We start from the raw sequence: 11,494 nt of genomic DNA, 5'->3' as shown, positions 1-11,494 counted from the left end.
ATATGATCCGCAGATGCATTCATTTTGATAAAATGGGGCTTGAATAATTTCATATTCTACAGTATATCTTTCGGGGGAAAGGAAGTGCACTTTATACGTTGTATGCTTTCCTCCCATTAAACTTGATGTGACATGACTACTTGCTTTTTAACAAAATGTGTTCTACAAAGAATTCATCAGACATTTTTGTAATTGTATAAACTTGCAGTAACAAGTTCTCTCTCTCTCTCTTAAAAAAAAAGAATATATATATATACATATATATATATATATATATATATATATATATATATATATATAACCTGACCTATTATTCGTATCGGGCATGCGCGGTACAATGACATAGAACAAATTAGACAAAGCAAGAAATATAAATACAGAACTTTTTTTCCCCCTCAGCGTATGCAGGTAAAAATTCTAACATATATAACATTCACCAGCATCCTCATTAGAGTCCCATTTCTAATTGGATCTAGCGCCTCTGTAGGCCTATATGATATTTATAAAAAATCATAGAATTATGGCAAAGTCAATAAGTCGGAAACAGGGTAGAACAAAATCATACAAACAAATATAACAGACTCACCACACACATGCACGCATGCACATATACGCGCAAACGCATTACGAGCCACCCGATTCATGGGATATAGTCTTATGTTTAACTTTGTTCTTTTGTTTCTTTCACTTTGTCCTGTACGATGATATTGAAGAGTTTTAAGGTGCAGAGTCTGGGTAATAGATATTTGGAATGATCAATAGATAAAAAACTGTTATTCATTACATTGGAGTTTATTTCACCGTTTTCATTTACTTCTGTCCGCTCCCACCCCAATAAACAGTAGTGGATGCAGTTCCATCACTTTCAACAGATTGAAAACATTAAAGGCCTGATAAAATCTCAATCTGTCCTTCATTACCGAAGATTTGATATTTTGATAAATGCAACAGGGATTTTACGCTGACAACACTTAGAACTCTCCCACACTGATTTGGACTTTATTTTGTGTGATATTTGTTACCATTTTCTGTGAGAATTTTTAGTCCAAACCACACCCTTGTCGTCACTTTGTTGATCTTATCTAGATGAAAAAGATAACAAAATGGGGACGTGATATAACGGAGTACCTAGAGATGGTTATTTTTACGCGTTAATAATTGTCAGTGATTATAGAAATCGCTAAATTTAATTCGTCTTACTTTTAACGTTTCATTTTCTTGTTTTGGAATAGATGTCTACATGGTCAGTGCTTCTTCTAAGGTTGGAGTTGCAGGAGTAAATTTGAAGGGATTAGCATTTTATTAGAAAGAAGTGATTATCTGAATGAACGCCCGCGTTCACTCCGCGATTTCTCACATTCCTTCTTCCGTCTTACACAAATGAATTGAGGTCTCCCTAGTTCAAGACATGATATATTAAGATAATCAAAAACGGGAATGGAAGTGACTTTCTTAAGATAGCTTAACGCCCACCATGAATATTAATGTTGTTATAGGAGGAGACACAATTAGACATACTGAGGTTTGTTTGCTTGTTTGTTTTGATTTTTTTGACGATCAAGCAAAATCTCGCTTCTTCAATTACAGACCCAATGGACACATGGCAGAGAATTGAGAATATATTTTGCTTGCATTCGGGAGAAGAAAATAATATGAATGTTCCCAAAATTTTTAAATGGCTGCATTCCCCGTTTCGAAGGAAGGGAAAACTAATCATGATGAAATCCATATGAATTCTATACTTTTGCAGATTAGGCTCTATGTATACTGCCATCAAAATATCGTGCGTCAAAATGTAGATCAAACCGCTTCCTGGTTTGATTACAAGAAGTCAAGGAAAACGTCATAATTCCTTTCCTATTCTTGCATATCATCGATCGGGCTGTTTCATTAGGTCTTGAAGTCGCCAGAAAAGAGGGTTATTTTAATTTATCACGTGAATGTTACGTCACTAATGGCTAGCAACCTCAGCGATCACAGGTCCTCGGGAATATGATTTTACTGGACATATTTCTAGAAATGATAGCCAAGAACTTTCAGATGTGCACACACACACACACACACAAACCACACGCAGACAGATACACACACATACACGAAAACATCCAGACAATGATATATAGATATATAACTACACAGACCCAGACACACAGACAGATAGACAGACTCACACACACACACACACACACACACACACACACACACATATATATATATATATATATATATATATATATATATATATATATATATATACATACATACACACGAAAGCCCAATACAGGCAAACATACAATTAAAAACACGAACACACAATTTTCGGTTCCTTGCGGGCAAAATCGGACAGACTAACCACAAGTCAGCGCATATCACTCACTACATTTATGAGCTGTAACTTGAATATTCATCTTTAATTTCTAAAATATGGGTTACATCGTTTTATGTGATGGAAACAATAAAATTTCAATTTATGTTCAGAATGATGTTGCTGTGAAAGAGCTCGTCGCGCCAAGTATATTTTGACATAATTGCTTCGCATAAAATCTGTATCATGTTTTCGTGGAAAGCCTATCAAATATCTTTCACGAGGCTTTCTGAATAATGACTGATTGACATAAGAATAAAGTAAACTTCGGGCTTGTGGTAAGGCCATAATGCCTGATACGCATCAGTTGCCGAGAAAAATAAAAATCGACTGTCCGTGAACAGTCTGAACTCGCTAATGTCGCGGAATTATTGGCGATCTCGAAAGCGTATCAAATTCATGAAGGGTTGGGATCATGGTATGATCATGAACACTATCTAACGCATTATGATTTATAAGACAAACAAGATTACTCGTGTAAAAACTTCCGTCCTTCACGACACAAGTGACGTGAAAGGAGTCTCCCAAAGGCCAATGTACCCCCCCCCCAACAAACCTTGTACCTACTTTTAGTTTATCGGAAACTCAAACTTACTTGAGGACTGTAACAACCGTTAATGCTCTTGACGCAATTCCCACAAAGGAAAAAGTTAGGAAATCTTACAGCACCTCGGATTGTTTTTTTTTCTTGAAGAAACAGTGATCGGTCTTCCATTATTGCTTTATTCGTCAAATATCATTTTTTTTACCCTTAATGGCATGCTTACGATTACCAAAATGCGATTGTGACCGAAATCTTTGTTTCGTAAAAAATATAGCGCAACTTTCAACTATGAAAATTCCCAAATTGTACTTTTTGTCAACATAATATATTTATATAAAGGGAACTGGAGCAAGGAGTGACGAAGTTCATATTCAATTAAGTCATTCTAGACTTTGCCGTGATGGTTGATGAAAAAAGGCAAATTTGCAAACTGGCGTCTCAGAATTTTATCTGTTTGAATGGTGATAGATGATTATTAATTTATGGGGTGATGTTCATTATTCCGAAAGTTCATTAGTCCGAAAATAAAATAAGTTTCGTTATTCCGAAGGTCCTTTATTCCGAAACACACGAATTCCCTATACCTACATCATGTTCGTTAATCCGAACATTATTTTGTGCCGTTCATTATTCCGTGCGTTCTTTAGATCTAAAATTAAACGAGGTTCGTCAATCCGAAAATAAAAAGAAGGTACATACATAAGAATGTCCGGAATTGTAAACCTTATTCCTTGTTTGGCTAAAGGAACCTTCATACAATATCGAACTTTTTCCCTTTCATTTATGGATTTTTTTCTTACTTGGTTAATTTTCTCCTATAATGGGAAACTCAACGACCTTCTGGACTGTTTTCTTCACTGAAGACAGAAAGAATATACCTCAAAGCCTGTAAAATACGAACGTGTTAATGTTCTTGTTCTGTAGGAGCTAGCAAATGCCGAAAGTATCATATTTCAACTTAAAGTTTTGGCAATTAACATGGCAACAGACAATTAATATGCAAAAACTATGTTTTACACATCGACAAGTTTTTGAAAGAATAATCAGAAGTACGTGACGACAGAAATTAAATTTCGAGAAACAGGGCATTGAATGTGTCCTGCTATGCTGATACCATCGCTCTAATTCTAGTCTGAAAGACATTTCATTCTATTTTTTTCCCCTGCAAACTTTACTTCAAGTATGATGCGAATCATTACACCTGCCTGGATAGTAATGGGAAAGTGAGGCTAATACACGTTCATGTTTTAGTTTTTTTTAAATCTCTCTCTCTGGTTTTCGAATTCGAACCTATACATGTACAGTTGTATACACTCGCACCTTCTGCGAACCGTGCGTATAATAAATGTTCATGGTATGCTGCAAACTGACTAGACCATGGCGTTATATGGCATGCCGCAGTCTTAATGTGTGTGTTTGTGTGTGTGTGTGTGTGTGTGTGTGTGTGTGTGTGTGTGTGTGTGTGTGTGTGTGTGTTTCTTCACAGCTTTGGCTCACGTGATAATTTTCTTGGCATTTGTAGAAGTTTCGTTTGGCAAAGACGGTATAGCGAACGAGAAGACACTGTATTCTGGTCAAAAATCTACTGGCGACACAGACGATTTCGCCTATATCGTGACGTCATACGAAGCAGACCTTATCTTGTGTCGAAGGAAACAGTGGAAGCTGACGAGGAAGCAATGTAAAATAGTCCAGGCTCAATGCCAATTGGCAAGAATTTATTACTTCTGTGGAACGACGGCGAATATCGATACTATCGATCTCCGATGTAGAGTACGCATCCAACAGACTGTAAGTAATCTGTTCGTGTTCTGTTATTGTACAAGAGAAAGTGTTACAGAGCAGGGGCATTCTCAACCCGTTTAACGTCAGTTGGTCATCTCCCAAGCTGTGAGTGTTCATTCATGACAGAGATTTTTTGTTTAAATCCTCGTTCGGTTCATTTCATATCGTTTTAAAATTTACAAACATACAAAGGGGAAAATATTAAAAAAAACATTAAGAAGGGCATATAGACAAATACCTATACAATAATCATATCATTGCGTGATTTTAGACTCCTTTCTTAAATAATGGAATGTTACTTAAACTATTTTCTGTGCAAATCTTTCATGAGTATAGGCCTTTACTCCTGTCAATTGCCAACACTGTCAAGACCTATTCTGCTTCTCAATACGTAAACAAAAATGAGGTTCATTCGTTTTATGAGAGATGTTCTTTTTGTGAGTGAACCCTCGCTTTGGTCAGAGTAAAGCTCTGTAATCTCCAAAAGTACGAGCGGTCAACCACGAAGAGGTCCAGTGGATCCCGCGTCAAATCTCCCTCTGGTCAGAGGCTTAAGACATAGGATTACTCCTTGGTCGTTTGGTACATCTGACCGACAAAACTGACCAACCAAATATACCACTTTATAGGTTTGCAAACGAAATGATCTTTGACAGTGCTGTTCCTCGTCTATGATACAGCACAGTAGGCTAGTTCATTGGCTCTTCAATGATAGTTAATCTATTCTAACCATCCTATTGCTTCATTTCTGAATTCAGTTTTGACCTGTTTAATGAGAATAACACAGTCACACCTTAGAAATGAGACATTCTGTGTTCACGTGTATTATGTATGAGCTCAAACATAATGTTTGCGTGCATACCCCCTCCACATACACATGTATACCAAATCAGCAAAATGTATGGAGTCCATAAATACGGTTTATACATCATTTTGTATGTATGCTTCACATATAAGGAAAAATTGCATCCTTTTGTGAATGAAACAAACTCTAACAACATTGGCTGCAGCGTGCGGTCTACTGGGATACCTGCACTTTTTCACCCAATCTCTATTTTTCTGCCACAAGCTACAGGACTCATCATTTACATTTAAAAGAAGTTCATTGATCTTGACCACTGACTTCAAGCACTGATTTTAACCATATTTGCATAAAGGCACTGATGTTTCCCAGCTTATTTCTATCCGTTGCAGCAAATTATATAACTCTACTATTAGTCTTTCCTGGTGGAAGACCCTATAGAAAATATAAGAGGTAGGGGTAGTAAACTACACCTACCAGTCCTTTTATATTCTATGTAGAATGAGTCCAAAATCAATTTTGCATTTTCTCATCAAAGTTGTTCAATAATTGTAGGTCTTTCTGGAAAACTTTTGTTTAACTGACAATAACTGAAATAAGGCCAACCAAAATGCAATAAATGTACTTAAAGAATAACAAAAATTTAATCTATGAATTCTAGTTTCTGTGATTTGGATTTGACATAAAATAGACTTCATCATTTCTCTCTCTACGACTTTTGCAATGTATCATGTTTAAATGTCAGATGTAATTTATGTATTGATTATCACATTTTCACGTAATTTAGATATCATTCTAGTGTAAAAGTTAAAAATAAACCTGCCCCAATTCTTTCCTGCCATTTAAAGGATTTTGTAGATTTTTGTTGTTGTTGTTGTTGTTGTTGTCGTTGTTGCAAGCATTCCCAGGGTTCCTGAAACATGCACACACGAGCACACACATGCACCCCCCCCCCAACACACACACACACGCACAGATGGTTTCATTAAGAAATAGGAGTTGTCACATTTCTATGCAACTTACCCTCAATATAATATCATATTTGGCATTTCCAAGATTATAGGACCTATGCGATGCATATAAATGTATATTGACTTGTACTGATTTATGATCATTAGCTATCAGAAATTATGGCCAAAATAATATATAACATATGTGCCATATATTCTATAATATTTTTTTACTATCTTTCGACAGATTGCTTGGATATGCCCAAAAAACAAACAAACAAACCACATTGCTACCTAGATGCTGAGACATGCAGTGTCTTTTGTTAGTCATATTAGGAACATGGAAATGTGCAAGTAATGCTCAGTCAAGAGGAAGGTGCATTCCTATGTCTCTTGTTAATCATAGAGTACTTTAGCAGTGTTTGACAGATGCTGTCATCGACAGAATCTTGGTTTGGAAGGATTTTTGTAGACACTTCCGAGTAATCTGAAGAAAAATGGTAGAAAAATTATTATAGAATATACGGCAGATACAGGCAATTTCTGTATAAACAAAGTCCGGCCTGGCAGTTTTCTTTGGTTTTATCGAAATATTGTTACAGCCAAATAATAATAAAATACATGAAGATATAAAGACAATATTTTTTTTATATGAATTTTTACATCGTTGTAACAAGATTTTTGTTATAACCGTATTTGTTATAATGGGAGTGAACTGTATTTAGACTCTAAATTCATTTGGCCACAAAAGTAATATTGAAGGTATCATAAATCAACACAACGCAACATGCATACACATTGCATAGGTCCTTTAAAATAAATGCCCTGCAAGATGAATTCATCCTAGTGTTAAGTCATTCCATGCAGTTTTAGTCTTTGCAAACCCATACTTTATTGATTGAGAAAAGACAGCATTTTGATTCAATCGATCCCTACAGAAATGAATCACTAAACTCTAAGGATGCAAAAGTCTCTATCTGGCTGGGGGAACAAAGGCTTTTCAACTGAATGCACATTTGGAATGCTCTTTTCAAACTCATGCACAAAGAAGACTTTCAACACACTTTACATGATGTGTTTCGATGACAAGAGTTTAATTCATCGCAACAGGGTGTTCAAACTGTCCGAAGGACTTTCTTACATTAAATCACATTGTGACTTGTCACCATGGAATTCTGATAAAGCTGCCATTTGTGATTGTTAGTTTCGCTTTGGATTATAGCATCTTTAAATTCTCTAGTAGCCTCTATACTTTCCAGTGATACATTATTTGTCCCATTTTATTTCAAAACTGCTACAGCAGAAACAAAGAAAGCTAACATCTATCTTCTCTGATTATAACCACAAGTATAATTTCTAATATTTTGACTAAATGTTCTCATTTCGCAGTTTTGCGGCTTTAACTCGTTGGAGACTAGTCCAGTGAATACTCGAGCAGGTGTCTGTGGGAAATGCATGTTATAGCAAAATCACTCCTTCCTCAATGGGTTAATATCTGCGACTTTATCAAAATAGCTTGGTGACAGGTCACGCTTTATCCATATTTTCTTGTAATCTCCCTTTATTATATACCATATCATTACAAAATGTACAGATTATGAATGCTTTGCAAGTCATCAAAATCAAATAACAAGTTTGCCAATCTGTGCCCTCTATACCCAGCATGATATTTTGCTTGCTGGAATATTTGTAATCATCATGTCTAGCAGTCCTTCGCCTCATCAACAGACACACTGAACAATGGCAAAAACCACATGTAATTGAACATAAAACAGAAACTTGAACCATTGACATACGATATGGAGACCAAAGACAACCATTGCGAGTATTGTGTTAATGGAACGGTATTGAACCATGCTTAGAAATGGTGCTTTCCAATCACACGTAACTTGTCTGCATGTAATACATGTGTCATTACAGGGATATTACAAAAAATAAAGTCTTGAGTATTAGACCTACCCGTCACCCATATTTGATGCAGTAGTTTCTAACATTAAAGAGTCTGAAGTGAGACATGTTGAAAAATATTGATGAAATTGTTGCAACTCCAAGGAAAAAAATACATGTACATTAAATGCAGTATCATGATGCCACCGCTACTATGAACCTTGAATACACAACACGGATAGAAGTTTGAAGAAGTGTAAGAAAGTTTTTTAAGTCTAGCGATTCAAAAAATATATGGACATGTACAGTCAACTCCACACAAGCCGATCTTGACAGGACTGAGGAAACGCATTGACTTTACGCGATGTTCACATTCTACGTTCACGGAGAAATACACACATGAATGTGAACTGGGACATTCTATTTTCATTGACTTAGTTGGATTATTCAATGTACACGCAGTCAACTTAACCTGTTCCATACTGAATTCTGGATTCCCCATAGACCCAATACACAGGCCACCAGGTTCCCATATGGGACGAGTTAATGAGTTGACCATAGTATGGGGGGGGGGGGAATGAGACTACAGGCAGATATTTGTTACAAATTCTTCAAGAAATCGTGGAAAATTATGACACTACAATATGTATCGGTTCTGGGTGATATCATAATTCCTTTCCAATGTTGTTGCTTTTCATTAAACATTCTGGATGAATTAGCAGCACAGGCGCTAACAGAGTAAGAGGGGAGAAAGCATAAACTAATATTTATGGCTGCTGCTCTCACTACTGTGACTGAGTGAGAATAGGAAAAAATGTCTTTTTATGATCAGACTAAGATGGGGAGGGGTTGTTGATTTCAGAGGTGATTCAATTTCATGCCCCTATTATCCAAATAATTTTTACTTGAAAGATAAAGCATGGATTGGTTGTGAAGAAAACAATGTTTCAGCAATAGCTCAGCTCAGTACAGCTGTATACTCTATGTACACATGTTCCCAACTAATGGGACACTTGATATTTTTTGTTAAATTCAGGAATTAAAGAATGCTAAGGAATATTTCATTACAAATGTTATCAATGCCTAAATATCTTCTCCTTCTTTTTTGTGCACATTTTGGAAAACATAGCTATCCAATACGATTCTTTCTATCCAAACCAACACTTTCTGCTAGTCTACATTTTCCTACAATACTGTAAAATTGGCAATTATCCCACTGGCACATTTGAGGCGGCATGTCATGCTGTGCATCAGGCATTCTTTTAATGTCAAATCTCTGGTTTCTCTTTCCTCAATATAAACAAGCTTTGACTTTGTTCAGTACAGGCCCATTGAGGACACAGTTTATAAAATCATTTTTAATAAGGAACAGACAAGTCTGACTTGACTTTAATATCGACGCATGGAACATTTAAAATTTCCTTGACAATTACAGTCTGACCTCAATTATATGGCTACATCCAGATACGCTGTTAGCAATTCGGCTGGATAAGAGAGATGCGTTCAAATATGGCACTGTCTAGCCCGTCCTGCTGGGGTATACACATGCTATTATCAACATATTAATACAGTGATTATTTGCATGGTATTGCCATGTTTCATAATTCAGATGACACAGATACAAGATGAAATGTCAGTAAAATATCCCTTTTCGTATGTGTGTTTATTTAATTGGTATTGACCGCCAATGAGACTGAGATCATGAATCTTCAAGTACTGCCGTGACATAGTACCCCAGGAGTGCACTGCCAGTTGTCTAGCACAGCATCAAGTACCATTGTCTCTTGCAGTAAACATGACTGGACTTACAAACTGTGTGGACAAATTTTGCACACTTTCACCGACAGATCATTGTAGGAACACAAAGTTCATGATCATCGGAGATTTGGCACTGAAAGTGCATGAAAATGTGAAAATAATTTCAATCCAGCCAATATCTGGATGAAAGAGAGATCCGGATAGGTGATGGCCGGAAAACTGCGGTCGGATGTAAACAGATTACAGACTGTTCAGAGACAAGCTATCATCAGGTGTCAGCCTCCCAATGTGTCTGTAAAATTTACTCTATGGGAACTACAGATTCCATGCATTGTTATGCAAAATAAATTCATCATAAATGAGCTAAAACTGCAGAGTATTTCAGCAAAACTGCCAATTAGGACAAAGTGGTATTTATCAAATGGCTATGATAGTCATTCCCATCATTACCATAATTCATAGCTTGTCATGCAATGTCTATGTCAAAATGAATCTGACATTGGTGATAGAGTATAGTTTGTTTTGGTGTCAATAGAGGGAGCTGGTGATCTGGAGACAAATATTTTGGAATAATAATTTAAATACGATTTGAATAGTATGTGACAGGAATGTATGGTTAGGGTGTGAGTGTGAAGTGAGTGAGCAGTGAGAGTGAACAGTTGCATTTGAGGCTTGCTGGCGAGAAGGTGCGCAGACGGGTTGACAAGCCAAGAACAGGGCCTGAGCATCATTGCATTTAATTCGGCTGCGTCGCTTGGTGCATTCCCCGTAGACACCACTGGCCGTCACTCAAAAAGGAAAAGGAACCGAGAAGCTGTAAGTTTGCAGAATTTGGTATTATTACTCAATTTAGCACCCGGTAGGAAAGAAATCCTTTTTTTGTTAATGGATTAGAATAGTAATAAAGAAATGTTAATGTTAAAGAGTATAAAGCAAATACACCACGTGAGGTTCTTGAAATATAGCTTGAAATGATGTTTGTTTTTGTGTACGTAATGAGCCAAAATATTTAAGCCAGAAGGAGGACTGGTTCGGTAGCGAGAGGGTTAGGTTATTTGTATTACGTCAAAAATGAGATCGTTTGAGTGAAAGAAATGGCAATTAGATTTTAATCCTGAATGATGAGTTTTGTTGCTGGTGTAATTGCTACGACATTTTTTTCTGAAAATTGTAATAATTATGATATTAGTAATATTATCGATTTGTGTTGATACATATATCTACGCCAAGGACGATATGTATGAGGATCGATAAAGCGTAGCTGTGAATCGATTCAGACACAGAAATTAATGTTAAGAGAAAGTATGTTTTTTTTGTGAAATTCGGATATAAATGTTGGAACGACGATAGATACAGTATAAAGAGCATATATGCAAAGTTAGTAAAAGCAGCTAGAAAAGAGT

The sequence above is a fragment of the Diadema antillarum genome, unplaced genomic scaffold, assembly GCF_040938485.1.
Source record: "Diadema antillarum isolate AM-2024a unplaced genomic scaffold, OU_Dant_1.0 seq00000338_RagTag, whole genome shotgun sequence".
Classification (NCBI taxonomy): Eukaryota; Metazoa; Echinodermata; class Echinoidea; order Diadematoida; family Diadematidae; genus Diadema; species Diadema antillarum.
The sequence above is the reverse complement of the archived record's forward strand: the minus strand, read 5'-3'. Positions refer to the sequence as shown.